The sequence below is a fragment of the Meriones unguiculatus genome, chromosome 12 (genome assembly GCF_030254825.1).
Source record: "Meriones unguiculatus strain TT.TT164.6M chromosome 12, Bangor_MerUng_6.1, whole genome shotgun sequence".
Taxonomy (NCBI): domain Eukaryota; kingdom Metazoa; phylum Chordata; class Mammalia; order Rodentia; family Muridae; genus Meriones; species Meriones unguiculatus.
Genome location: NC_083360.1, coordinates 66,799,534 through 66,806,529, shown reverse-complemented (window position 1 = coordinate 66,806,529; position 6,996 = coordinate 66,799,534). Strand labels below are relative to the sequence as shown.

Here is a 6,996-nt window from a genome sequence, read left to right as displayed (position 1 = left end):
CAGCCTTTCTGCTAGAAGCTCATGACCCCTGTGGCTATTTTGACAGTGTCCTCAGAGTTTTCAGCTTTCCTGGGCACCATTCCTTTCTTGGCACTGTGCTGTCCCCTCTGCTTCTATGGACTTTGGTCTCCATAGTCTTTTGATTCCATTTACTGACACTTATCTTTATTTCACCTCAGATACCTACAGCTTATCTGGACAGTGTCCCTCAAAACAGGAGATATTCAAAGGAGAGTTTACCTTAGAACATTAGACTAAAATGTACATTCAGATACTCCTCACAAGGGTTGGCTTTTAAACAGACCCTCTGACCCATATGTGAGCTGCCAGCTCTTAAGCTGGGGTTTGTGGGTTGAGATGTTATTCTGCCATCTGGTCCCTTTGTGTGAGCTAGAAATCCACCTGACTCAGAGTCAAGTTGACTTTTATGTAGGGAAATGACATAACACTGGCAATGCACTCAACTATATGCAGAGAAATAAGAGCTTAAAGGAAACATAACTGAATTCTTGTGTTTTGAGGAAGAAATTAAGATAAGTCATAACCCTGCTTGTTATTCTAAGCATTTAAAATATTAAGACAAATGGATAATTTAGACAAACTGAATGCTAGCTTTGCAACTGTAGTTCATAATGTTTAATTATTGTTAGATTTGCAGCTTTTCATTTAGAAAGACAAAAAAATGATTTGTTTTGTAAGCTGTGTTGCATATTGAAGACTGTATGATGTATGAGTATGTGTGTGTGAGAGAGAGAGAGAGAAAGAGAGAGTGTGATTGGCCTCACACTCTAGCAGCTCCTGCTTCAGTTTCACAAGTACTTGTATTACCAGCACATGCCACAAGATCTAGCTTCAACTTTTGATTATTAAAAATATTTCTTTAATTTTATATGTTTGGGTGTTTCACCTGCATATATGTCTCTACCCACCACATGTATGTCTGGAGTCCAGGGAGGTCATAAGTGGGTCCCAGATCTCCAGGTGTTATAAGGTAAACATTAAACTTCTATTCTCAGCAGGTACATGCCTTAATTTTTCAAGTCCATTAACTGAAGAACTTATTCTTTCTTCATTGAGCAGTCTTAGAAGCCATGTTGAAAATCATCTGGCCATAGACATATTCATTTGTTTCAAGGCTCATTTACATAGTAAATTTTGCTTTATACTATTTTGAGATATTGGTAAACAGTTCTAAGTTAAGGTTGTGATTAATCAACTTCTACCCATCACTCTAACATAGCCCAAGAGCCAGGTCAGTTATAACTACTCTACTTTAGAGAGCAAGTCTTCTGCTGAACTGATACTTGCATTATTATTTTATAATAATAATAACAGGAAATCTAGGCAATTCCCTACTTACATGGATATTAGCATTCTAAAACACATGATCCAATGGCAAACACTAGTTTAATGTTTCATGGACTGAGTTTCTTTCTCTGGTAATATTGGAAATGGCATACCTCTTTCAGAACCAGTGTGTTGGTTGAATAATAATGGTCCCCATTGGCTCATATATTTGGATGCTTAGTCCCCAGAGAGTAGCACTATTAGAAAGGATTAAAAGGACTGGAGGTGTGGCCTTTTTGGAGGAAGTATGTCACTGGGGGTGGACTTTCAGGTTTCAAAAATCCATGCCAAGCCCAGACACCCTTCCTGTTGCCTGCATATCAGGATGTAGGACTCTCAGCTACTGCTACAGCACCATGTCTGTCTGCATGGCCCTATGCTCCCCACTATGATGACTGTTATATGATCCTAGTGAACCTTCATCCATAGAAATAAAGACATCAAGCCCTTTTAATATTTTGAAGCATGGGCCTTAGCTGGGTAGATTCCTCAACTAGCTCATCTATGTTAACTTGACCACCTAGCCCCAACCAGCCACATGGCTACTATACCATCCAGGCCTATAGCCATGGCCATCTCCTCTCATGTCTCCTGTCAAAAGGACCTTTTGTTTTTCTTCTTCCCAGAGTTCTTTTCCCAAAGTCCTGCCTTCCACTTCTCTCTCTGCCCAACTACAGGCTGTCAGCAACTTTAATTATCCAATCAGGGACAATTTAGGAGGTGAGGTTCACACAAGGTCATCCTGAACATTTGAGAAGCTGCCCACAGCACAACAAGTATTGGGGAGGGGGAGGGCAAGAAACCAATGCTTGAATGCATTGTAGCTCAAAGATCAACCCCAACAGATGATAATGGACTAAACTTCTGAAACTGTAACCTTCAGTTAAATCCTTTCTTCTATAATAATTGCCATGCTCATGGTGTCTTTTCATAGCCATAGAACAGTGACTAACACAAGCAGATTCTCTACAATTCTATCATTTAATTATAGACAAAAATGAGAAGAAAAACTGTGAAATACAGTACTTGATTTTTAGAACACACAAGCCATTGGCTTTTCCTACCCTTCTATTTTATCATGAAGAGATAAATATCTGAACTGGACTTTGGGATACGGGCCCCAGCGGAGGCAACCTGAAGTCACACCAGTCCACAATATGCAGTTTATCCTTCTACCTTTGTGGAAGATGTTCTTCAGAGTTTCAGACCCTGTGACAATTCTGGACTTAAAGACTCTAAGGAAAAAATCTCTACTCCTGAAATATTCAGGAACTGATGAGAGATACAGGCATCTAGGCATAGAGCTTGCCACTGTGTAACAAAGACCCTAACAAAATTGTATGCAAAATTCCTGTAGAGTGTGGGAAAGATTGGTAATTGTGATGGATAGTTTTATGTTAACTTAATACAAGCTAAAGTCATCTGAGAAGATGGAACCTTGATTAAGAAAATGCCTCAATAAGATTAAGTTGTAGGCAGGCCTGTAAGGCATTTAATTAATGATCGATATGGAAGAGCCCAGCTCATTGTGCATGGTGCTGGTAGTCCTGTATTCTATAAGAAGGAAAGCTAAGCAAGCCATGAGGAGCAAACCAGCAAGCAGCACCCCTCCATGGCTTCTGCATGAACTCCTACTTCCAGGTTCTTGCCTTATTTGAGTTCCTGTCCTATTTTCCTTTGATGATAAACAGTGATATAGAAGTGTAAGCCAAATAAACCATTTCCTCCTCAACTTGCTTTTTGTTCATGCTGTTTTATTGCAGCAATAGAGAACGCTAACTAAGACAAGTTGGTAGCAGGGAGTAGGGGATTGCTGTGGCAAGCCTGGCCATGCTCCTCAATGGCAAAATGTAGACTTTGGATTAGGAAAGCAGATAAACATTTTAAGCAGGGCTTAATGGGTTATACTAGTAGGAGCATATAAGACAGTGTTGCTGAGAGAAATGTAGATTATGACATTTGTGACATTGTGTCACTGTGAAACCCCAGTTCAAGAGGTTTCAGAGAAGAAGAAGAATAGTAAGTGTCCTAGAGACTGTCTTGTGATCTTTTTGGTGAACAATGTAGCCACTTTCTGCACATGTCCAGAAAAATCTGTCTGAGGCTAAATTGAAGAGTTTGGATTAACAGCATTGGCAGATGAGATTTCAAAACAGCCTAGTATTGACCATGTTGCTTGCTTATTAGCAGCCCACTCTTTCCCCCCAGCATTAAATTTTTTTTTAATTTATTCACTTTGTATCCCAACTTGTCTCTTCTCTTTTCCCCTCCCAATCCTGCCCTCCCTCCCTTCCTCTTTTCCTTCCCTCCCCCTCCCCCAGTCCACTGATATCGGAAGACCTTCTCCCTTCCATCTGACCCGAGTCTATCAGGTCTCATCAGGACTGGCTGCATTGTCTTCCTCTGTGGCCTGGTAAGGCTGTCCACCCCCACCCCACCCTGCCTCAGGGGGAGGTGATCAAAGAGCCAGCCATTGAGTTCATGTCAAAGATAGTCCCTGTTCCCCTTTTTAGGGAACCCACTTGGATACTGAGCTACCATGAGCAGCCCACTCTTATACAATTCTATAATGAAAAGGAACAAGCTAAACAAGGAAACATACAAAATATACAGTCTGAGGAGAAAAGGCACACAAGGAAGTTTAATGGAACTAAGCCCAGTTCTCAAGAAGATTAAAAAACTTAAAGAAAGGCTTGATCCCAAATGGAATGGTGTGGTCATCTCAGGGTAGGGCGACACCCAGATATGCTTCCAATTTATCTGGAATTAAAAGAAATTAAAGTTTAGGACCAGGTGTGGTGGTGCACACCTTTAATCCCAACCCTTAGGAGGCAGAGGCAGCAGATCTCTGAGTTCAAGGTCACTCTGGTCTACAGAACAATTTTCAGGATGGCCAAGCTTAGGCAGTGAAGGAAACCACTGAAAACCAAAACCTGGTAAAAACGTATTTAAAGAAAATGTATTTGAAAGAGAGGGCCATATTTTAGCCCCAGTTAGCATAAAAGCTTGGCAGCATCAACCACGTGATTCTGGCCTTAGGGGCAAGTATAAAAGAAATAGGTGGTGGAATCTCCTCCTTCCATGGCCAAGGAAAGGTGATAGAGCCAGGTGTGTGTCCACAGTGTCCCTGCACGGAGGCCTAGAGAGGCCATTGTGGGAAGCTGTGAAAGTGAAGCCTGAATTTTATTGGATGCCTCTAGAGATGTTGGGGAGTTGCCAGAGTCAAGGGCTACCTGCCAAAGAGAGCTGCTAAGTGAGTGTGGAACCAACCGAAGAGAGAAAAATGTGTTGCAGTCAACAAACCTGAAAGGAGTTAGGGATCTGAAGAGCACTTTGATTTCACCCACTGAGATGAAAAATTTGTAGTTTGCCCTGCTGGGTTTTGTTCTTGCTTTGGTCCAGTATTTCCTGATTATCCTCCCTTTCTTCTCTTTTGGAATGGTAATGTATATATCCTGTGCCATTCATTGTACGTTGGAGGTATGTAATATGCTTTTTGATTTTGGTTTTGCAGGAGGTAATAGTTAAGAGATTACCATGAAAAAGTCTCAGAAAGACTTTGAACTTTGGGCTTTTAAACAGTGGTGAGACTGTTATGGACTATGAGAACTTTTGAAAATGGACTAAATGCATTTTCTCATTATGGTATAACTATAGGCCTATGGGATTCAGGGAGTAGAATGTGTTGGTTTAAATAAGAATGGACCCATAGCTCATAGATTTGAGTGCTTGGCCACCAAGGAGTGGCACGACCTTGTTGGAGGAAGTGTGTCACTGGGAGTGGGCTTTGAGGTGCTAGAATCTCAAGCCATGCCCAGTGGTTCTCTCTCTCTCTTCTTGCTGCCTACAGATCTGGATGTAGAACTGTCAGCTACCTCTCTAGCACCATGTTCACCTGTGTGCCACCACGCTTCCTGCACCGCTGAGATAATGGACTAAACTTCTGAAACTGTAAGCAAGCCCCAATTAAATTACTTTCTTTATAAGAGCTACCTTGGTCCTGGTGTCTTTTCACAGCAATGGAAGCTGACTAAGGCAGGAATCCTACTAGCGTGTCGCTCTTCCACCCTCATCACTCCTATGACCCCTCTGCCACTCTACTGTTACATTCTCATTGCCCAGAAGAACTTTTGAGCTCAACAAATGTTTGTTGACTAAAAGAGTGATTTGGTCTGTAACGCCTAGTAAAAACGGCATGTTCGCTTGGAACATTTATTCATTAAGTATTTTGTGTTAAAACTGGCTCCTGTTACTATGGCCCTAGCCTGTGTCACATACTCTATGTCTATCATTTCATTGCTAGTTTATGAAGAAGAGCAGGATCGCTGGGTTGTTTGGCAATTTTTGCTCCCTGGGTAAGAGTTGCTCAAGGCCATACCTCTGACTGGTAAAGCAGGGAGAGATAGAATTTGGTTTCTCTACTTTACATTCCACTTTCCACCCCTAGAATGAACTTTAAAACATATCTCACAACTAGTTTCTATTTGCATCGATTTGATATCAAATTCATATTTTTAAAACAGAATAAAAATCAAAAGGATTTGCATGCATCACATATTAAAACCCCCAGGCAGAGCTGAGATTATAATAGCACGTCTGTGATTGGCATTATAAGAGTGGGCTCGTGTGTTCCTTTAACCTGGGATAGCTTAAGTGTCAGCAACCAGCCATCTCCCCCAGCCTGCACTCCAGGACCCAGCGACGGCAGGATATGTCTTCACTAGCTGCCAAGATGCAGCACGTTCCCACTGTCGCCAGGAGTCACATATGCGCTATATCCCCTATAGAAAGCCAATCCCTGCTGTCCACTCTCTCTTTCCCTCTACCCTCATCCAGAGGCAGACACTCTGCATGCCCTCTCCCCAATAAACATCCCACGTGAGAACTGTTGCATGGTATGACTTTGTGTTGTCTATCGCTTAGCTCATAACAATAAAAAAGTTCCAAGAAGAAGGTGATTTTATTGCACCATTAAGAATGGTAAGATTTGATACCCCTGGCAATGGGCAAAAAGACACCTCATTGGTGGTTTTGTTTTTATATCAGTCAGGGGCAGAGCAGATGGCAGTCCTACCTTGATGCCTGGCTTGGTGGCCAAAGTTGTTTTATGCCTAGGACACATAAAAATGAAATCGAATTCAATCAAATCCAGGCAGCACAGCACTAGAGGAGGAAAACAGACAGAGATTGCCATGCTGTGTGGGCATCGAAAGATGCCTACAGACATGCCCTGTGCCCTATGGCATGGGCTGACCGTAGACACACAGAGCCCTGCCTACTCCCGGGGAGGAAAAAGACAAAGACCTGCAGACAACCACCTCACCCACAGAACCTGCCTTTCAGCTTGCAGCCACATCTCACAGTGAAGAAGGTGGATGTCACCCAGGGGCCTGCCAGCCACCGGGCCAGCCTACAGTGGGGCCAGCCTGTAGCAGGAGCCACCACAATGTGTGAGTATATGGTAAACAGATGGGAGAGAAAGACAAGTAGAGCAGCTTGAGCATTATGAAGAGAGATGGCACTGGAGACTCTAGGGTGGAGAGGAGTAGCCTGTTGTAAGTGACCAGCCCCGCTACCTGGGACTAGTCCCAGCCCCAGCTGCCTCCGAGGGCCATGTGTGGGTCTGTGACTATGCAGTTACAGTGGCAG

At 42.8% G+C, this 6,996-nt stretch overlaps 1 pseudogene; it reads left to right on the top strand.

The window, feature by feature from the left end:
- Positions 1 to 6,338: 6,338 nt before the first annotated feature.
- Positions 6,339 to 6,471, top strand: LOC132646889 (small nucleolar RNA SNORA48; annotated as a pseudogene).
- The last annotated feature ends 525 nt before the right edge of the window (positions 6,472 to 6,996 follow it).